This window comes from Rhinoderma darwinii, chromosome 7, assembly GCF_050947455.1.
Source record: "Rhinoderma darwinii isolate aRhiDar2 chromosome 7, aRhiDar2.hap1, whole genome shotgun sequence".
In the NCBI taxonomy this organism is placed as follows: Eukaryota; Metazoa; Chordata; class Amphibia; order Anura; family Rhinodermatidae; genus Rhinoderma; species Rhinoderma darwinii.
Window position 1 is genome coordinate 98,230,257 of NC_134693.1, and position 23,677 is coordinate 98,253,933.

The 23,677-nt window shown below is 42.1% G+C and overlaps 1 protein-coding gene across 1 annotated transcript in view; it reads right to left on the bottom strand.

Annotated features, from left to right (window-relative positions):
- The window catches only part of GRAP2 (GRB2 related adaptor protein 2), a 204,678-nt gene that overhangs the window by 73,472 nt on the left and 107,529 nt on the right, over positions 1 to 23,677 (bottom strand). The gene's annotated exons all lie outside the window — the stretch shown is intronic.

Sequence of the window (23,677 nt, forward strand, 5' to 3'; positions counted from 1 at the left end):
AATGGGGTGATTTATGAGGACTTTCTAATATGTAATGCCCTCAAAGCCACTTCAGAACTGAACTGCCCCATGTAAAAATAGCCTTTTGACGTTTTCTTTAAAATATGAGAAATTGCTGCTAAAGTTCTAAGCCTTGTAACGTCCTAGAAAAATAAAAGGACGTTCAAAAAACAATGCAAACATAAAGTAGACATATGTCAAATGTTAACTAGTTAATATTTTGTGTGGTATTACTATTTGTTTTACAAGCAGATATGTTTAAACTTAGAAAAATGCAAATTTTTGCAAATTTTCTCTACATTTTGGTGTTTTTCAGAACTAAATACAAAATTTATCGACCACATTTTTCCACTAACATAAAGTACAACATGTCACGAGAAAACAATATCAGAATCACTTGGATAGGTAAAAGCATTCCGACGTTATTACCACATAAAGTAACACATGTCAGATTTGAAAAATCGGCTGGGTCCTGAAGGCCAAAACAGGCTGGATCCTTAAGGCTGGGTTCACAAGACCTATTTTCAGACGTAAACCAGGCGTATTATGCCTCGTTTTACGTCTGAAAATAAGGCTACAATACGTCGGCAAACATCTGCCCATTCATTTGAATGGGTTTGCCGACGTACTCTGCAGGCGACCTGTCATTTACGCGTCGTCGTTTGACAGCTGTCAAACGACGACGCGTAAAATACAGCCTCGTCAAAAGAAGTGCAGGACACTTCTTTCATACGTAATTTGAGCCGTTCTTCATTGATCTCAGTGAAGCACAGCTCAAAATTTACGGCTGTCAGAGAAGCCTCGCAAAATGCGAGGAGGAGCAATTACGGCTGAAACGAGGCAGCTGTTTTCTCCTGAAAACAGTCTGTCTTTTCAGACGTAAAAGCCTGCTACCGTGTGCACATACCCTTAGGGGTTAAGGGATATTCCAGCCTCTAGCATTTTCACCTATCCACTGGATAGGTAAAAAAATGCTAGATCAGTAGTGGTCCGACCACTGGGACTGCCACTGACCACCAGAACGGGGTACCCCAATCCACTGTGCCCCCAAACAGCAAGATGCCAGCTAGAAAGAGTTTGAATGGAACGAAAGCCGGGTATGGAAACAAATAAGCATGCCCGGCCTCCACTCCATTCAAACTCCTCCGATCTAGCATTTTCACCTAATTAGTGGATAGGTGAAAAATGCTCGAGTAGAATACCCCTTTAAGACCCTTCTTTGTATATTTCTTCTGTTTAGGTTCCGCTCCTGGTTATAGCTTAAATAATACACGCAAAATCTGCATCATTTATGAATTGTGTGAACAAGGCTTTAGGCTGTGCTCATATGTAATGGATTTGCTGTGGATTTTTTGTCCAGATTGACAGGCAGAACATTTGCAGCGTATTACAGTAGCCGTAAAGTGAATGTGATTTAACAAATTTCTTCCACACGCTGCGGAACATTTCCGTGCAGAAATTGAACTGCAGTGCAGATTTTTCAATCTGCAGCTGTATATTTGCTGTGAAATGGCTTTGTGTTTGTTGCAAATTTCCCCCATTCAGTTCAATGGGGAAGTAAAAATCTGCAACAAATACCAAATGTTGTAAAAAGCTGCAAATCCACAGCATGAATTACAAGTAGGAAAATTAAAAAAACTAAACAAAGAAAAACTCATAGCAAAGCCACACTGCTTCCTCGTCTATGTTGATCCAGCCTTCTGGAATGGCGTTTCATCCTATGTGACCGCTGCAGCCAATCACAGGCTGAAGCAGTCACATGGGACGCAATGTCATCCCAGGAGACCAGTTTAAAACAGATCAGATAGTGGACAAGGAATGCGTCACTATTGGAATGCCAGAGGAGAATGTTTTTTTTATTTTTTATTCCTCCTTCTCCCCTCTTCTTCTCCGCAGCGGTAAATCCGGCTGAAAATCTTCACCAAATCAAACACGTTTTGATGTGGAATTTTGATTAGCATCCCCTGCGATATCTGGGTCAGATTTGCTGTGGAATTTTCCGATCTGTGCTAACATACCTTAGGAGGGAGAGGGGGCGAAGCCTGATAACTGTAGATAAAGGAATTTTCCCTAATTATATTCGCTTGTATTATTGATTCACGCAGAGTTTGTTGAAAGGTTACTGGCCATTTAAGGCTAGGGCTCTACCGAAGAAACCCTTGCGGGCTTAACACAATTCTTCAATGTTTCCCTACAGGAAGAAAAAGTTGCAACCTTGCGATTATCACCAGAAATCTGACTATGTCAGAATTTTAATGAAGGTCACAAGGTAATTTGCTACTTTTTTCTATACAAGGAAACATTTAGTATTCATTGCAGTCGGCAATCCCAGAGATGTATCACAACATAGCCTAAGGGTTCATTCAGACAAAAACGTGAATCTCGTCTGTGTGATGGCCGTTGCTCCATAGACTGTAGTCTGTGGTAGATCCGTGACATCCCGGCCCCGCTCGGGTCCACCACAGACGTAGAAAACGGCAGTTTTTCACGTCCGAGGTGGGCTACGGTCGTGTGAATGTAGCCTTAGGGTCACCATGACCTGTGCAGATAGAGCAGTCTGTTGTGTCTTGGGCTGACTGTAAATATTCCACAGATACTCCTGCAGCCCTGATACTGTATGTGTATGAGAAAACACACAGGTTAGAACTGGATGAGTATTTTTTTTATATATACCGAGTAAGGCAAAAGGAGGTGAAGTTATTGTGCACATCCTGATCAGCTCTACTGACACATGCTGGGACCGCTGCTTTACACACACAGATTTTTATTTGCCATACACTGCATCCACCTTGAGGCATGTATATTTTAGAAACCACCTCCATGTCTCATAGTGAAACTAGAGTCCTCTGAGGTAAACAAAAAAAAAAAAACACTGAATAACGTTCCCTCTTGGGGATTTAGCCACTTGTATAATATCTTGTTTACTGATGTTTTTTCCCAAGCCTATTAGGATTAACCATTTGAAAAAAATTGCAACATAATGAAATTCGGAAAAACATCCAGTATTTTTAGATTGTCTTTTGTTTGTAGCAGTGTGAAATTGCCACTTAAATGAGAACATTACCTGCATAATGAAATCACGCTAATAACACAGAAGTCAAAACACACTCAGCAGCAGAGCCGGCATCGGGGAAGCATTTTATCCAATACTTTGCCACTTGTAAATATGTTCTGTTATAGTAAAAATTGCCATATAAAAGCCATAAGATGACACAGTTATTCAGCATTGAAAGACTCAAGCAAACCAGTTCTCCCAGTAAGTCCTAACAAGGCTAATTTCTTTCTTTAATTTTTAAGTATAGAGGTATTAAGAAATTCACTGATTCAACATCTATTCGCCATTAGCAGCCATGGATTGAATGAATTTGATGTGTCTGTAATTTGTGTAGCGAACCCAAGCAAATAATTCACTCACTGCACATTGGAGTATTGAGCAGGTTAACTCACTCATTCCTGTTCAGTAGTAAATACTGCACATACTGTTGTCATAAGGGTCATTGAGTCTTATATTTTCTAAGATTCATGGCTAGATTCATGTTAATACTTCATAGTGTTAGTCTTACCATAGTATTGTAGATTTGAAGATTGATAGGTCAACACTTGCGCCAGCACATGGAACCTAAATAGGATCTGTCAACTTTCTTGACATGTCTGTAAATAGTATAATATATTTTGACCAGGATTGTGTCAACAATTGTATTCCTGATAAAATAACAATTCTGGAGCATCTTTTCTTAGAGCTCGTCCCATTCTTCCATTATTTCTCCCACAAATTCAAGAATAAATTGACAACTGGCTGTCCTTTCACAGACTGAGACTGTCCAATGAGTGCTCACCGTCTCAGACTATGTAGGGACACGCCCTTTGGCAAGGGGAATGGTAACACCCAACATATAAATTAGGAGGAGGAATAACAGAGGAACGGCACAATGCAGAATTGTAAGTAAAGATGGTCCAGAATTATTTTTATTGAGAATACAGATAAAAAAAAAACAGAGCTTACAGGACATCTTTAACCCCTTCCCGACATTTGACGTATCCATACGATAAAGTTGGGTAGGGGTAGTATGCAACGGGCTCACGGAGTGAATGCGCTCCATACGATGCCGGTGTCGGCTGTTTGTTACAGCAGACACTTCAGAGTAACGAGCGGCATCATGCTCGAAGGCGATCCCGCTCGTTTAATTAGTTAGATGCTGCGGTCAATAGCAACCGCAGCATTTAAATGGTTAGAAAGAAGGGGGCGATCCCCTCTAACAGCTCATCACGCCACCCCGCATCACGCCCCCCCAGGTCCGCCATCTTTGTGCACCTATTAAGCCCTGCCTCAGGCAGAGCTTAATAGATGCCTGTCAGAATGACGATATACTGCAATACATTAGTATTGCAGTATATCGTGCAAGCGATCTGACGATCGCTGGTTGAAGTCCCCTAGGGGGAACTAAAAAAAAAGTAAAAATGAGTTGAATAAAGTTTTTTTTTATGTAAACAAAAAATGTAAAAAAATTAAAACTTCAAAAAACCTCCCTTTTCCCATTTTCCCCCTAGAGCATAGTAAAAAAATAAATAATAAATAAACATAATTGGTATCACAACGTCCGTAAAGGTCTGAACTATTACAATATATCATTATTTAACCTGCACGGTGAATGGCGTAAAAAAAAAAAATTGTAAACGCCAGAATCTTTATTTTTTGGTCACCTCATCTCCCACGAAAAATGAAATAAAAAGTTACATAGTTACATAGTTACATAGTTAGTACGGCTGAAAAAAGACACATGTCCATCAAGTTCAACCAAGGGAAGGGAAAAGGGAAGGAAAAATTTCTACACATAGGAGCTAATATTTTTTTGTTCTAGAAAATTATCTAACCCTTTTTTAAAGCCATCTACTGTCCCTGCTGTGACCAGCTCCTGCGGTAGGCTATTCCATAGATTCACAGTTCTCACTGTAAAGAAGCCTTGTCGCCTCTGCAGCTTGAACCTTTTTTTCTCCAGACGGAGGGAGTGCCCCCTTGTTTTTTGAGGGGGTTTTACAAGGAACAGGATTTCACCATATTTTTTGTATGTGCCATTAATATCTTTATATAAGTTAATCATGTCCCCCCTTAGTCGTCTTTTTTCAAGGCTAAATAGGTTTAATTCTTTCAATCTTTCCTCATAACTTAAATTCTCCATGCCCCTAATTAGCTTCGTTGCTCTTCTTTGTATTTTTTCCAACTCCAGGGCATCCTTTCTATGAACTGGAGCCCAGAACTGAACTGCATATTCTAGATGATGCCTCAATAATGCTTTGTAAAGTGGTAATATTACATCCCTGTCCCGCGAGTCCATGCCTCTTTTAATACACGACAATATCCTGCTGGCCTTTGAAGCAGCTGATTGACACTGCATGCTGTTATTGAGTTTATGATTTACAAGTACACCCAGATCCTTCTCAACAAGTGAATCCACCAGTGTAGCTCCCCCTAGGACATATGATGCATGCAGGTTGTTGGTACCCAGATGCATAACTTTACATTTATCTACATTAAACTTCATCTGCCAAGTGGACGCCCAAATACTTAGTTTGTTTAAATCTGCCTGTAATTCAGTGTTTACCTCCCTTTCTAGTTCCACCCCCAAGGTTTCAACCTCCTCACAGTATTCACCCACTATTGTCTCTTTCACACTCGCCTTCATATCATTTCTCACATACAGACATACACCACCATCTTTCCTATTTGTCCTGTCTTTCCGAAAAAGTGTAAAACCCTGTAGATTTACAGCCCAGTCATGTGAAGAGTCCGGCCATGTTTCAGCAACACCCACTATATCTATATTTTCTTCCAGTATCAAGGCCTCCAGCTCCCCCATTTTGCTTGCTAGACTTCTGGCATTTGTGAACATACACTTTAACTTGCCTGTCAGTTTTTCACTTTTATTATCAGAAATGTGATTTGACATTAATCGGGCCTTTTTATTTACACTGATGTTTTGTAACGAAAGGATCTCCTTATCTTGTTGTCTAGTCCTCTCCCCACATTCTGTTTCTCCCCCCACCAATATAGTCTGACCCCTCTCTAACCTGGCTACCCCTTTTTTTTCTACATTGACCTCCCTCCTCAGCCCTAGTTTAAATACTCCGCCACCCCAGCTAGAATTCTCTCCCCCAGCACAGCAGACCCCCTTCCATTTAGGTGCAAATCATCTGCAGAATACAGTTTGTACCCCAATGAAAAGTCAGCCCAGTGCTCTAGGAACCCAAATCCTTCTCCTCTACACCAAGACTTCAGCCATGCATTTAACTCCCTGAGCTCCCGCTGTCTTTCCTGTGATGCGCATGGCACAGGCAGTATTCCTGAGAATACTACTTTGGAGGTCCTTCCCTTCAGCTTGTAGCCTAGTTCTTTAAAATTATTCTTAAGGCTCCTCCACCTACCATTTATTCTGTCGTTGGTACCGACATGGACCACGACAGCTGGATCATCACCAGCCCCTCCCAGCAATTTGTCCACCCGTTCCACCACATGCCGAACCCTGGCACCAGGGAGACAGCAAACTATTCGGTTGAGGTGGTCTTGGCGACAAATTATTTTATCCGTCTTCCTGATTATAGAATCCCCTACGACTATCAATTGTCTTGGCTTACCTGCATTACCATCCCGCCGACTACTAGCTGGGCTGTTCTCCCGGCTGTGAGGGAGATCAGTATCCACTAGGGCTGCCATTTCTGAGACTGACACCCTCGCATCATCACCCAACTTGGCAATTTTGCCTGGAATGTCAGAAACCGTATCGGCCTTCCTTTTCTTTGACCCCTTTCTACAGCCCCTAACTACATTAACCCAGCTACTTACCTGATCCTGCTCACCCATGTCTTCACCCTCCAGTTGTAACCCACTAACTGCATGCTCCGTGAGCAGCAAGCTCAGCTCAAGATTGTCTATCCTCCTCAGTGATCAAAATGTTGCATGTACACGAAAATGCTATTATTAAAAACTATAGCTTATCCCGCAAAAAATAAGCCCTCATATCACTTCATCGACGGAAAAATAAAAAGTTGTGGCTCTAGGAATTTGGCGACACAAAATAAATTTTCTTTTTTACACTTCGGTTTTCTTGTAAAAGTAGTAAAATATAGAAAAAACTATATAAATTGGTAATCGTATTGACCCACAGAATGAAGTTAACATGTTGTTTTAATTGGACAGTGAATTCCGTAAAAATGACGCGCAAAAAAACATGGAGGAATCGCTGTTTTTTTTCATTTTCTACCCCACAAATAATTTTTTTCCCCGTTTCATAGTACATTATATGGCAAAATAAATGCTACTAAAAACTACATCTCGTCTCGCAAAAATCAAGCCCTCGTAGGACTATATAGACGGAAAAATAAAGAAGTTATGGCTCTTGGAAGGTGGGGAGGAAAAAACGAAAATTAAAATCTGAAAAAGGGCTGCGGCGGGAAGGGGTTAATGGATTTATATGGGTTGTCTAATTTGTAGTCTCTATCAACTAAAGTTTAGTGAGCCCCCAGTTTGGACTTTGGCACTGATAACCATAGCAAACACTAATATCAACTATTGCTAAAAACAAGAATTAGGTTTTCCTCTACCAGTGCCTGGACACCCCCTCCCTTACCCAAGGCTGCAATTTTAATTTCTTTAAAGGGTAACTAAACTTTTTAAAAATGTTGACATGTCATAGTGACATATCAGAAGTTTTGATCGGTGGGGGTGTAAGAAAAAAGGTTTTGAAAAATGAAAGCTTTATATAATGTTATATATTATAACATATAGTGTATTTTATTTGAATGAATCAAAGATGGAAGATAGTGGGTATAGCTGCATGTCTCCATGAAATGCATCTCATTAGTATGCAAGATACCTATTGTTTAATCTGATTCCCTCAACCCAGACATTCACAGGTATCTCTTACAGATGCTAAGGCCCTATTCAAACGACAGGGATTCCCGGCCGTGTGACGAACGTTTTTTGAACGGCTGTCACACGGCTGCAGTAGGAACAATAGACCCCAAATGGGGCTATTCACACGTCCGATTTTTTGACGGCCCGGTTGTCAAATAATGGAGCATGTCCTATTTTTGGCTAGGAGAAATCTATGGGGCCGTGTAAAGCACGGCTGTCACTAAAATGTGATCTGAATGACGGCCGTGCTTTCTGCTGCTCGTTCACTCTCTTCTCTTCCTCACAGTGCAAAGTGCATGTGAGGAGAAGGAGGAGGTTTTTTTTTGCTCCCTGTAGGAGCGGAATCCGCAATACCTGGCCACAGCGTTGCAGAAGCTGTGGCCGGGGATTCCGCTCCGGGAGAAATCCCTAACTTCACTGTCTATATATGGACAGTCACAACAGTGACTTCTCCCCTACTCCTAAAACGGAATTCCTGGCGCTGTGGCCAGTGTTTTGGCTCCAGGAGAAGTACCCGACTTCACTGTCCATATATGGATACAGTGATGTCAGGGACTTCTGAAGCGGAATCTCCAGCACTGTGGCCGGTGATTCTGATGCAGGAGAAGTCCCTGACTTCACTCTCCATATATGGACAGTGAAGTCAGACTTCTTCTGGAACGGTCCTCTACAGTGGCACTATCTACAGGAAGGTAGGGTGGTGTCATCTATGGAGGAGAGAGGGTGCTATGTAAAAGGGGATTGTGTAGCACTACCTACAGAGGGGCTGTGTGGCATTACCTACAGGGGGCTATGTGGCACTTCCTACAGGGTGCTGTGTAACACTACCTACAGGGGGGCTGTGTGGCACTACCTAGAGGGGGGCTGTGTGGCACTACCTAGAGGGGTCTGTGTGGCACTAACTAGAGGGGGGCTGTGTGGCACTACCTACACGGGGGGCTGTATGACACTACCTACAGGGGGCTGTGTGACACTATCTACAAGGGGGCCGTGGTAGTATCTACAGAGGGCAGTGGGTGGCATTATCTACAGAGGGAAGTGTGTGGCACAAAATGTACAAATTAAATTCATCCATTTTTAAAACGGATGGGGAAAAAAACGGATGCAAAACGGGTCAAAATCGGCCGTTAAAAACAGAAACACAGCCCAGTACGGAAAAAGAACGGATTCAAATGGCCGAGAAAAACGGACCAAAACGGTTGTTTTTATCGGCCAACACTCGGACCCTGTCGTATAAATTGAGCCTAACCAGTAGTGTAGACAATAAGTCTTATCCATGGACAAACTCAGGATCTCATAAATGCTAAAGGTGGTTGATAAGTGGCACCTTTATTCTATATTTGCATGTAACATGAGGAAGTTCTTTAATCAGGAATGTCAGACTATGTGTCTCCAAGAGGGGCAGACAAAGGGGTATAAAAACCCAAGCATGACTCATGAGGGGAGGCACTAGGGAGGCCACTTGGGGAGGGATACATGGAGGAACATACTGGAGAGGAGACTTAGGGCATGCCCACACGTGGCGGATTTCCACCGCAACTGTCCGCATCAATGCCACACAGAATCTGCGTTGCAGATTCTGCGGCGGATCTGCCCAAAATGTGCAGTAAATTGATGCGGACTAGCTGCTGCGGACTGCGGTATCAGTGCAGGATAGAGAGAAGGGACAGCACTTTCCCTCGTGAAAGTAAACAAATTTTATACTTACCGGCCGTTGTCTTGGTGACGCGTCCCTCTTTCGGCATCCAGCCCGACCTCCCTGGATGACGCGGCAGTCCATGTGACCGCTGCAGCCTGTGATTGGCTGCAGCCGTCACTTAGACTGAAACGTCATCCTGGGAATCCGGACTGGAGACAGAAGCAGGGAGTTCTCGGTAAGTATGAACTTCTATTTTTTTACAGGTTGCTGTATATTGGGATCGGTAGTCACTGTCCAGGGTGCAGAAACAGTTACTGCCGATCGCTTAACTCTTTCAGCACCCTGGACAGTGACTATTTACTGACGTCTCCTAGCAACGCTCCCGTAATTACGGGAACCCCATTGACTTCCTCAGTCTGGCTGTAGACCTAGAAATACATAGGTCCAGGCAGAATGAAGAAATGTCATGTCAAAAAAGCAAGACGCATCCGCAGCACACATAACATGTGCATGACAGCTGCGGACTTCATTGCGGAATTTAGAATCTCCATTGAAGTCAATGGAGAACTTCCGCAATGAGTCCGCAACCAGTCCGCCACTGGTCCGCAACATCCATTGTATGCTGCGGACACCAAATTCCGCACCACAGCCTATGCTCCGCAGCGGAATTTTCAGCCTCGTCTAAACGAAGCCTACTAAAAAGAAGTGGAAGGCAATGGAGAAACGGCTCCGCTGCGGATTAACGCTGCGGAGTGTCCGCAGCGGAATTCAAGAGCAATTCCGCCACGTGTGGCTTTGCCCTTACTGGAGTGTGTAGAAAGTCCATGTATGGTAACCATAATGCGTAATGTCATTATTGTTGATGATAAGGAAAAAGTGTCTATGTAAAATGTATTGCTTATGACTGTCTTTGTGTACATATCTCCATATAAATCTCAGAATTACTGTAACAAGTCATGTCACTCTTTATACAATATAAATTTTTATACACTCACTCTTGTATTTAATTTATTGCAAATAAAATTAGAATCTAAGAGGGTGGAAAATGAAGCTTCAGAAGCTCTCGGGTCAGTGCTGTGCCGCTAGGTTTCATATCGGCTTTCCTCGAAAACGCAGAGAGAGCGGTGTATAGACTCATAGTCTTTCTTGCTCGCTCGGCTTACCAAGAAAAGAAAATCAGAAACGAAGCACCACAGCGCTGACCAGTGAACTTCTGCAGCTTTGTTTTAGCGAATGCCCACCGATCAAAACTTCTGACATTTCACTATGACAAGTCAAAAGTTTTTTAAAAGTTTAGTTACACTTTAAATGCGAATTGGTGAATGCAAGGGAGGCCTTAACTCTGTGCCTTAACATTAAGGGTATGTTCACACGGCCTATTTTCGTAAACGGACGCAAAACGGCCAAAAAATTGGAAGAACGACTCCAAACATGTAACCCATTGATTTCAATGGGAAAACGGCGTTCTTCTCCAACGAAGCGTTTTTCGCTGTGTTTTTTTGCGCGTAAAAAAACAGCCGCGAAAAAGAAGTGCAGGACACTTCTTGGGATGTTTTTGGATCTGTTTTCCATAGACTCTATTGAAAAAAGCTCCAAAAACGGCCGTAAAAAACGCTGCGAAAAACGCAGCGAAAATCGCTAGTGTTTTCTCTTGAAAACAGCTCCGTATTATGAGACGTTTTTGACTCTGCGTGTGAACATACCCTTACTGCGCAAACCTGGGCAGTCTTCTATATATGGCTTACTCTTCCTGACAAAGGTCACCTTGATTATGTAATTGCACCGCCCTGTGTCAGAATGCAAGCTGTGCAAGCCACAAGCTGGAGGATACCAGCAGCCTGCACATCCATATGCAGCTGAGCTAGACTGAGGAATAAAGACAGGTAGGTTATAGGGACACTAATTAAATAGGGTACTGTATGGTGCTAGTAATGGCGCTGTAGGACACTTAGGCTGGGTTCACACGACCTATTTTCAGGCGTAAACTAGGCGTATTATGCCTCGATTTACGCCTGAAAATAGGGCTACAATACGTCGGCAAACATCTGCCCATTCATTTGAATGAGTTTGCCGACGTACTGTGCAGACGTCCTGTAATTTACGCGTCGTCGTTTGACAGCTGTCAAACGACGACGCGAAAATTGACTGTCTCTGCAAAGAAGTGCAGGGCACTTCTTTGCAACGTAATTTGAGCCGTTCTTCATTGAAGTCAATGAAGAGCAGCTCAAGATTTACGAGCGTCACAGACGCCTCGCATAATGCGAGGAGGAGCTTTTACGTCTGAAACGAGGCAGCTGTTTTCTCCTGAAAACAGTCTGTCTTTTCAGACGTAAAAGCCTCTCATCGTGTGCACATACCCTAATTTCTATGGACACTGTATGGCACTATTGGTGTGCTGTATGGTCCTATTTACATGGGAGCTCTATGCAACGATTTACATGGGCACTTTACAACATTATTTATTTAGGCAGGTTGCATTGTCTGTATGTTGTTATTTATATGGGCATTGTAGGACACATATTGATATGGGCACTGTATGGCACTAATGGGAACTTAATACCACTATTTATGTGGGTACTTTATGACTTTTTTGGGCACTTTGTGTTCTGTGTGGTATTATCTGCCATTATATGTACTATTATCCTGGAAGATCTATTGCACCATTTATTTTGGCACTATATCCTAGCTGGTGGTAGGTTTTCCTAATATTAGGCAGACATCTGTCGCTGAGACCATGAATGCTAAACAGTGTGTAGTCTTTCGAGTCCTATGGTTCAGCATATTGCGACTTGGATGGACAGATTGCTAGGTGGGGCAAAGGAAGCCCTGAGAGTCATGGTACACATCGGTACCAATGACAAAGTCAGTGGGAGATAGAAGGTCCTTAAAACTATTTCAGAGATCTTGGAGAGAAGATCAAGTCCAAGTTCCACTAGAGTCTCTAGAAAGACAGCAAGAGCTAAGTATTCTTGAATTGCCAAGATTTGTCACCAGGAAAGCAGACAGGATGCGTCAAGCCAAGGGATGAGACAGGAGCATAGTCAGGAGATAACCGGGGGGGGGGGGGGGGTCAGAACCAGGACCCAGAGAGAAACTACAATTGCCAGGCATAGTATACAAAGGTCAATGCACAGCATAGTCAGGAACTTTTAAACTAGGATCTGAGCTGGAGGGAGGGTGGGTAAATCAAAATGGGGTTAGATAGAGTAAATAGGGATGGGGATACAGCAAGTATTAAAGGGGTTTTCCCATTACACAAATTAGGCGGAAACATCCTTGGGGGAAGCTATTGATGTTAATAGTAATGGGTCAACGTTTTATTAAATAAACTTACTTTTTGTACATTTGATATCTTCATGAGAACTGTGCACTTCCATCATGAGATGTGCGTTGCGCCAACTGTGCCCACATTTCACCAGTGTATTTATGTCATACCCACAGTTTCCCTCGCTTTTCAGTGGCAGAGAATAGTATTCAATAGCCGGGACGCTGGCAGATCTGGGATAGGCAGCCGGGTGTTGAAACATTACGGTGCATGTGTGACCCCGAAATTGAATTGCCATGGGTGAACATTACCCACGGCAAATACATTTATAAGAAAACTGGACACATGGGGGTACATTTTGGTCTTTAACTATGCTAGTAGCATGTTTATTTTTAGATTGTGGATCAATTAAGTTAATGGGAAAACCCCGTTAATGGGGAATTAGTGTGTGTGTGTGTGTGTGTGTGGTGGGGAGGATGGGTTTGCAAGCCAAGTAGGGAGGTGACTAGGTTCAAATATGGACCTAAGAAAAATACACATGTTTGTAATACGAAATATATGCTAGCAAATAAGAAGTCTTGCTAATAAAATGGACATGTTGGAGATCCTAATGACATTATAATGACATTATAATGTAATGGGTATAACAGAAACCTGGCTGGATGAGAGCCACGACTGGGTAACTAATGTGGAGGGCTACACAGAGTTTAGAAGGGATAGAAAATATAAAAAAGGTGGAGGGTTTTGTCTGTTTGTAAAATCCAGGCTAAGACCAGTGCTGAATGAAGTCCAAAATATAGAAGTTTAGGTACAGCAACCCCCTCCTTGTAGCTTGTTATGCATTCTGTCATCAGCGGGATGGTTCCTTCCCAATCGCATAATTAAACAGAAAATGGAGTGCACAACAGCATCTTCATTGTAAAAAGATCAGTGTTTATTTATGCCAATTACATGTGCGTACAAAAATAGTGACATTTCGGGCCATACAAATTGTCCTAACTCAACTCTTTTATCCTGGGAAAGGCCCATTGTATAAGCCCTAAATGTTGCCATTTTTGTATGCACCTGGGTAAATATCCATGTAGTGGGCAATAACAGTAAACTACTAGTTGGAGTTTGTTATAAGCCACCGATCATAGTGGAACAGACTGAGGATGAAATGCTGCAACAAATAGAAATGACAGCAAATGAGAATAAGGTCGTTTATGTGGGGGATTTTAAGGCCTAGTTCACACAGAGCCTTTTGACGCTGTTTTAAACTCGGAAACCGCACCACATTGATTTCAATAAGAGGTGAAGGCATTTTTTCCCCTCAAGCGGAAAAATATGCTCATGGTAAAAAGAAGCGACATGCTCTTTCTTCCTGTGGTTAAGTCAGTTGAAAACAATGGGAGGCAGACAAAGCGTTTTTCCGAAAAAAACGCAGCGGAAAACGCAGCGAAAATAGCGGCAAGGAAAGTGCATACAGGTCAAAATCTGCCTGCAAAAAACTCAGTGTGAACATATCCTGACATTAATTTGGACATAGAGGCTGGATGTCCTAAAAGCTGTAAGTTTTTATACACAATTCAAGGCTATTATTTCTCCCCAGGAACCACCAGAGGAGATGCTTTGCTAATCTGATCTTGTCTAAAAGACTATATACAATATCAGATGTAGAAGTCCGGGAGCACTTGGGCAAAAGTGACCTTGGTAAGTTTCAATATAATATTCAATAAAACAGTACGAAGGGGAGCAACAAAAACCTGTGACTTTAAAAAAAAGCAACACTCAATGGACTGAGGGAAGTATTTCGTTTTGTAGACTGGAATCATGTAATGGGAAATAGGGATATTGAAGCTAAATGGGGAGTCTTTAACCCCTTAATGGCCAGTCTATTTTAAACCTTAATGACCAAGCTATTTTTTGCGTTTTTCCATTGTCGCATTCCAAGATCTATAACTTTTTTATTTTTGCGTCGACATAACTGTATAAGGTCTTGTTTTTTTGTGGGACAAGTTGTATTTTTTAATAGCACCATTTTGGGGTACATATAATTTATTGATTAACTATTATTAACTTTTTTGGGGGGTAATGGAAAAAAACCCAGACATTTTGCCACACTTTTTTGCGTCTTAGATTTACGCCGTTTACTGGGTCATTACGATTGTGGCAATACCAAATTTATATAGATTTTGTATGTTTTACTACTTTTACACAGTAAAAACACTCTCTTTTCAAAATTATTTGTTTTTGTGTCGCCATGTTTTAAGAGCCATAATTGCTTTATTTTTACGCCGATGCAGCTGTAAGAGATTGTTTTTTGGGTGACAACTTCTACTTTATATTGGTACCATCTTGGAGTACACAGCCGACTTTTACAGACAGACCTGGGGGCCTATGTTATGCTCCCCGGCTGCCATAGAAGCCATTGGGTGCCGATGGGGGTGAGAGAGGGAGTACCCTCCCTCTAAAACCACTTGTATGCGGCACTTGCTATTGAGGGCCGCATCTAAGGGGTTAAACGGGTGTGATGAATGTTGAAATCGATCCCACCCGTTAATGCAGGTGTCCGGCTGTCCGCCCAACGCCCACTTTAGCCGGCAAAGGACACCCGTGTCAAGCTTATGTCAGAGCGGTGTGAAAAGGCGGCGCTATGGCATAAGTACCCTTAACGGCCGCCGTGAAAAGGCTTATTGGCGGTCGTTAGGGGTTAAAGAAATATTACATAAATTGTGTAGTAAAAGTTTATACCCACTGGTAACAAAATGTCTAGAAACAAAAGACCAATATGGATGAATAGGAAATTACTGACTATAATAAGACAAAAACAAAGATCACTTAAAAGACTTGAAGGCTGAGGGTTCATAAAAAGCATTTCAGTCTTACAAAGTTCTCAATATTGAATCTTAAAAATAAAATCAAAATATCAAAGTTATCAACAGGAAAACAAATAGCTACCGACATTAACCCCTTAAGAACGTAGCCTAGTTTGGGCCTTAAGGCTCAGAGCCCATTTTTCAAATCTGACATATTTCACTTTATGTGGTAATAACTTCAGAATTCTTAAACCTATTGAAAGCGATTCTGAGATTGTTTTCTCGTGACACATTGGTCTTTATGTTAGTGGCAAAATTTGGTCGATATATCTAGTGTTTATTTGTGAAAAATAGCAAAATTTTGAGAAAATTTGAAAAAAATAGCATTTTTCTGAATTTAAATGCATCTGCTTGTAAGACAGATCGTAATACTACACAAAATAGTGACTAGTTCACATTTCTCATATGTCTACTATAAGTTGGCATCATTTTTTCAACATTCTTTTTTTTTTCTAGGACGTTACACGGCTTAGAACATAAGCAGCAATTTCTCATATTTTGAATAAAATATCATATCTTCTTTGTATCATACCTTCTATACTTTTGTCTTTTTTGACACAAAAGTATTTAACATGAAATAAAATTTCAAAAGCCTCTTTTTTTTAAGGTACCAGTTCAGTTCTGAAGTGGCTTTGAGGGGCTTATATATTAGAAACCCCCATAAAACACATTTTAGAAACTAGACCCCTCAAAGTATTTAAAACAGCATTTAGAAAGTTTATTAACACCTTAGGTGTTTCACAGAAATTTAAAGCAAAGTAGAAGTGAAATTTGCAAATAAAATTCTTTTTATTATTTTTTTTTCTGTAAAATAGAAGGTTTTACCAGAGAAACGCAACTCAATACATATTGCCCTGATTCTACAGTTTTTAGAAATATCCCACATGTGGCCCTAGTGTGCAAATGGGCTGAAGCACCAGCCTCCAAAGCAAAGGAACACCTAATGGATTTTGAGGCCTCCTTTTTATTACACACCATGTCTGGTTTGAAGAGGTCTTGTGATGCCAAAATGGTGGAAACCCCGCAAAAGTGACCCTATTTGGCAAACTACACCTCTCAAGGAACTTATTGAGGGGTATAGTGGGCATTTAGATCCCTCAGGTTTTTTTGCTGCAATTTGTGGAATTAGGCTGTGAAATTGAAAATCTAATTTTTCCAATAAAATGTACGACTTTCAATTTTGACAAGGAATAAAGGAGAAAAAGCACCCCAACATTTGCGAAGCAATTTCTCCCGATTACGGAGATACCCCACATCAGGGGCGTAGCTAGGGGGAGGCAGGCAGGGCATGTGCCCCGGGCGCAACTAGGTGGTAGGGAACGGGGGGCACCGCAGAGCAGCTGATCGCTGCTGATAGGCGCCCTGTATGTCGGACACCTGCAGCAGCTTTAGGAAGAGCCAGGAAATCATGCAGCGTCGTTCTGACTGGGGTCTGTGACGGCCAGGGAGTGGACCAGTCCAGACACCTTACCTGTCACCTGACCTCACGTCAGTGACATGAGGTCAGATGAATCAGGTCAGGGGACTGGACTGGTCCACTCCCGTGCTGCACCCTCCCAGCATGTAGAGCACTGGGCTCTGCCTCTACTCTGTGCTCTGCTGTTACACACATGGAGTAAATAACAGCCGGGAAGCAGAGGAGGAAGCTCCGCCCACAGCCAGCCCTGAAAGAAACTTGTGATCCTGTCAGCAAGGAGACTTGGTGAGTGTCTGTGTGTATATGTGTGTGTAGTGTCTATACAGTATGTGTCTCTGTGTTTGTATGTGTATATGTTACAGTGTGTGTGTGTGCGTGTGTCTCTGTCTCTGCATGTGTTTGTCTCTTACATCTACTACATTATCTGCACTGACAGAGTTATCACTGTGTTATCTGTGGTGTTACATAGGACTGCAGGTAACATCTACTACATTATCTGTACTCAGAGAATTATCACTGTTATCTGTGGTGTTACATAGGACTGCAGGTAACACTACTACATTATCTGTACTCAGAGAGTTATCACTGTGTTATCTGTGATGTTACATAGGACTGCAGGTGACATAACTACATTATCTGTACTCAGAACATTATCACATTGTTATCTGTGGTGTTACATAGGACTGCAGGTAACATCTACATTATCTGTGGTGTTACATAGGACTGCAGGCAACACTACTACATTATCTGTACTGAGAAAGTTACCCCTGTGTTATCTGTGGTGTTACATACGACTGCAGGTAACATCTACTACATTATCTGTACTCAGAGAGTTATCACTGTATTATCTGTGGTGTTACATAGGACTGCATGTAACACTGCTACATTATCTGTACTCTGTTATTACTGTGTTATCTGTGGTGTTACATAGGACTACAGGTAACACTACTACATTATCTGTACTCATAGATTTATCACTGTGTTATCAGAGGTGTTACATAGGGCTGCACGTGAAATCTACAACAATATCTGTACTGTGCATATATGTGCCTGTGTGGGTACAGTATATATGGGTCTGTTTGTGAATTTGTCTTTTTGCTTCTATATATGTGCCTTTTATGTATTTGTATATGTCCCTGTCTGTGTATTTATCTGCCGGTGTGTGTGCGTATGTATGTCTGTACATCTACATATTTACCTGTATGTATATATTCCAGAATGTGTGTATGTATATTTGCCTGTATGTCTAAATATCTGTCTTTATGTATGTACAGTATATATGTTCCAGCGTGTCCATATATGTGGTTAATTTTTGGTTTGTGTAGGGGGCGGCACAGGGAGCCATCCAAGCTAAGGCCAGCCCTGGCTGTCACCAACCCTAGTCAGAAGGAACTCCGCCGCTGCCTGCGCCGCATGACCTCCTCGGCTCCTCCGGTAAGTTACACCAGGCAGAGCAGAGAGTGGTTACGGTAGGCTACCGCTCACCGCTCTGTTTACAGTGTGGCACTAAGTACAAGGGGGGAGTGTGGCGCTATTTACAAGGGGGGGGGAGTGTGGCACTATTTACAAAGGGGCAGCGGGCTGTGTGTGGCACTATCTACAAGGGGAGGGGGGTGTGCCGCTATCTACAAGGGGGGAAGTGGGCTGTGTGTGGCACTATCTACAAGGGGGGGGAGTGTGGCACTATCTACAAGTGGGCTGTGTGGCGCTGTTTACAAGGGGGGCTGTGTGTGCGCTATCTACAAGGGGGGCTGTGTGTGGCACTATCTACAGGGGGCTGTGTGTGGCCTCTTTAATTTATTTTCTTTTAATTTATTTTTATGTTAATTACATTATATAACTATATCGCTTGTATAATGTAGAAATGCTTTTATGCTCGAGTTACATTAAAAAAAATTGTGAAAAAAAATTACACCTCATTGATTGGTAGAGAAAGCAAACATGGCGTGGGGGAAGGAGATGTCGGGAAATAAGTTGGGGGGGGGGGTGCCAATCTAAATCTTTGCCCCGGGTGCAGGAGAACCTAGCTACGCCTCTGCCCCACATGTGGTCATACACTACATTTTGGGCAAGCAGCAGGGTTTCACGTAGATTTTGCTGGATTGGTTTCTGGGCGCCATGTCGCATTTTCAGAACTTCTGAGGTACCAGAACAGGGGAAACCCCTTAAAAATGACCCCATTTTGGAAACTAGACCCCTTGAGGAATTCATTGTAGTTTTCATGGGGTGCATGTGACTTTTTGATCAGTTTTTGTTCTATTTTTAAGTTCGGTGGTGACTAAATAACAGCAATTCTCCTATTGTTTTTTATCCCTTTTTTTTTACAGCTTTCACCGTGCGCTATAAATGACATATTCCCTTTATTTTGCGGGTCAATACGATTACGGCCATACCATATGTTTATCGTTTTTTTATTTTTTATGGCGTTTTCACAATAAAATACTTTTTATAAAAAATCATTTACTTTTGGAGTTGCCTTATTCTAAGAGCCATAACTTTTTTATTTTAATATCAAGAAAGCCGGGTGAGGACTTGTTTTTTGCGTAACGAACTTTAGCATGAGTCCCATTTTTAGATACATGCGACTTTTTGATCTCTTTTTATATCATTTTTTGGGAGGTGAAGTGACCAAAAAAATTGTGATTCTGGTATGGTTTATTATTATTTTCTTTTATGGCGTTCACCGCGCAGGATAAATAATGAAATACTTTTGTAGTTCAGGATGTTACGGACGCGGTGATACCAATTATGTATAGTTTATTTGTTTATCTATTTTGTATTAATAATAAAGGACTGATATGGGAAAAATTGGGATTTTTACTTTTATTACTTTTAAAACACAACTTTTTACACAACTTTTTTTTACTTTTTAACACTTTTTTACTTTGTCCCACTAGGGGACTTGAGGACAGGAGGCCCTGATCGCTATTCTAATAGACGGCACTACATGCGTAGTGCAGTGTATTAGAGCTGTCAGCTACTCGCTGACAGCAAGCATAGTGGGTCCTGACTTTGTCAGGACCCACTAGGCTTCTGTAGATGGCACAGCCGGACGCTATTATTAGGCGTTTGGTTGTCATAGCAACCATCACTGCCCGCTATCATGTAGCGGGCCGTCGATGGTGGTTTAACCCCTAAGAAGCCCAGAATCACTATTGAACGCGGCTTCTAAAGGATTAATCAGCGGGGACACCGTGATCGGTCCCCGCTGTAGGAGCTGCGGCAACTGCTGTACGAGACAGCAGCTGTCACAGCTCCTGTATGTGTCGGGAAGACGGCCGAAATGGCCGTTCCACCCGTGATGTACTCTTCCGTCATGGAGCGCGAACACTATGGTTACCATGATGAAATAGTACGTCAAGGAGCGCGAACGGGTTAAAAAGTATCCCTCAAAAAAAGGTAGAAATATATAAATACTAAGAAGAAAAAAATCTGATAAACTCAGCCCTCTAAAAGATAACCATGGGAATATAATTGTAGAGGACCAAGAAAAGGATTCCCGACATCCGCTGTATATCTACTGTGGAAGCCCGGAGGGAAAGTATGGAGCAGGCTCAGAGGCTGAGCCGGCTTCATAAGATGCGTGTGTCGGCTGTATGTTAGAGCCGACACTGCACAGCAACTAGCGGGATCGTAGATTACTATGATTCAGCTCGTTTAACCCCTTAGATGCTGCAGCTAATAGCCCTCGCCATCTAAGCCTGTAGAAAGAGTGGGTCGGCCCCCTCTGACAGCCAATCCCCCCCCCGAACGCGATAGTGGCGTGCGGTTGTTTGTCATAGATGCCTGGGGGACTAATGAAGGCCCCCGGGTGTAGCAGCTTTGTGCATCGATTAAGTCCTGCCACATGCAGGGCTTAATAGAAGCAGGTAAAGAGCATGATATATTGCAAAACATTAGTATTACAGTATATTATGCAAGAGATTCACTGATTACTTTTTCACGTCCCCAGGAGGGACTAAAAAATTTTTTTTTGTAAAAAGTTAAATAAAGGTTTTTTTGTATACACAAAAAAATTATTAAAAGAGTTTAAAAAAACACCTTTTCCCATGTTCTCCCAAAAGCAAAGTGAAAAAAAAAATTAACATAACTGGTATCGCCGCATCCATAAATGTCCAGATTACAACAATATAATGCCAGTATCACTGTTTTTTTTATCATCTCGGCTCCCACAATAAAATGGAATAAAAAGTGATCAAAAAGTCTTATGTGACAATAAAAACTACAGCTCGCCCCACAAAAAACAAGCCCTCACACCGCTCAATTGATGGAAAACTAAAAAAGTCCTCAGAATATGGCGGCACAAAACTAATTTTATTTTTAACATCTAGTTATTTTCCTTGGAAAAGTAGTAAATCATAAAAAAAAGAATAAACTTTGGTTTTGCCATAATCTTATCGACCTGCAGAACGAAGTTAACATGTAGTTTTTGCAACATGGTGAACGCTGTAAAAATGGAACCCAAAAAACAATGGAAGAATCACTGTTTTTTTGCGATTCCCCCCCACAAAGATATTTTTTGCAGTTTACCAGTCTATTATATCAAACAATAAATCGTGCTGTGAAAAACTACAACTCGTCCAGCAAAAAACAAGCCCTCATACAGCTATATTGACATAAGAATAAAAAGTTAGGACTTTTGAAAAGTGGCGAGGAAAAGATGACATAAATAAATAAATAAAAAAAGCTGCAGCGAGAAGGGGTTAAATATGTACTTTTCATCTTTTCAGATATACTGGGGACAGAAGTAAAGGTTCTCCATCTAATATTACCTACTTAAAAGAAGTACAGCAGTGTCTGAACAAATTAAATATTAACAAAACCCCTGGCCCAGATGTCCTTCATCCATGTGTATTAAAGGGAATGTGTCGCAAATTAAAAAAATTCAAGCAAGTTACTTATTTTTATTATATATTTTTTTCTTTTTTTGGTGTATTTTTTTTTCTTCCACAAAGTGGAAAGTATTAAAAATAAAATAATACATTTACAATACATGTTTTCTTATGTTGGTTGAGCCAATTCCAAGAATTACAGCAAGGTGAATCAGGCAGAAGCAACCTGACTCACAGCTGCTGTAAATGTGGGCAGGAGACTCACCCCCTCCCTATTTTTGGCTACAAGCTAGGAAAAGGTGTCTTCAAATTGCTAAGCATTGAGGTGCATGCACGCGGGACTGAGCTCCACACCTCAACGGGAGTATCCAGCTATTTTAAGCTATTTTCAGCCACTGACTTCGATTGCCTTCCAATGGAATTCCTCCTGCTTCTTCTCAGGGATCTTTTGATGGCGACGGGGAATGCCAAATTGTCTGGGATCGTGACGAGATCGACAGCTGCAGAGACGGCGACTCCATTACAGAGTGCACACGCGGAGCAGGCCATGATGGCGCCGGACCCGCTTCACTCACCTCAGTTGCAGGCACCCTCACCGGACCTGATACACAGTGTGGATGGTGGTACCCCTTGTTTTCAGAGCCCAAGCCCTGCCTCAGATCTGTTTGGGGATGAGGATTCCAATGCTTCCTCCACAGAACCTCCAGTGCAAGAGTTTTCCATTAGCCAGGCTGGGCAGGAGGAGTCTCGGCCATTATCCTCCCAGCAACTGCGAGTTGACACTGGTGCATATTCGGGGGACAAATTTCTTATTGCACGCTTTTCGCAACTGTTATAGCAAGAGCTGGAAAAAAACGTGTGAAGATCACATCTGAACTTAAAGGGGTTGGCCAGGAAAAAAATATGTTCTAAAAAGTGTCCCCCAGCCTTGGTTTGCTTTCCCTAAAACCCCTACATACTTTCTAACCAGTTTCTGTTTGATCTCCATCGTCACTCTTGCTCTTTCTATTTGTCCTTGCTTCTGGTCCTGGCTGTTTCCTGTCTTGTAACCCACCATACCCATGATCCCTTTCTGCATCCGAGAAGACAGCTTACATCCCCCCTCTCCTCCACAGCATCTCAGCTATTTGCATACTGCCACGCCCCTCTCATCAGGGTCATTCCCTGCTCTAATTACAGACACCCAGATCCCTGCACTGTCACACACACCCAGTAATAATCACACAGGGGGATGGGGGTTATATACAGGTATGATGGAGTAATACCCAGAGATGATGAGGTAATACACAGTGATCACAAGGTATATGCATCGATGATGGGGTAATACACAGGTATGATATAACTACATCATCCCTGTATATAACCCCCATCATCCCTGCATGTAACTGCCATCATCCGTATGTATTACACCAACATGCCTGTATATAACCCTGCGACTGGAACTTTCTTCACATACTGGTTCCCTTTGATGCTTACTATTAACATTTACTTTCACATTGCTTTTGCCATCATTTTCTGTTGTCTCTCATCTAGATAAGGGCTGAGCTAGTGAGAGCTGGCCCTTCCATTGGGTGATGGCATTCCCTACTTGGGATCTTGAGAGACCTCACTGATATTGTATTGATGTTGGGGTGGTGCGCTCTCAACATCCTTTCTGGCCCTGTTTAGGAGTTGCTTTACATCTTGCTATATGTACCAAAATAACATGTTTACTGTCCTTTCTCTTTTCATTTGCTTCTCTCCCCTTCTTTCCTGTC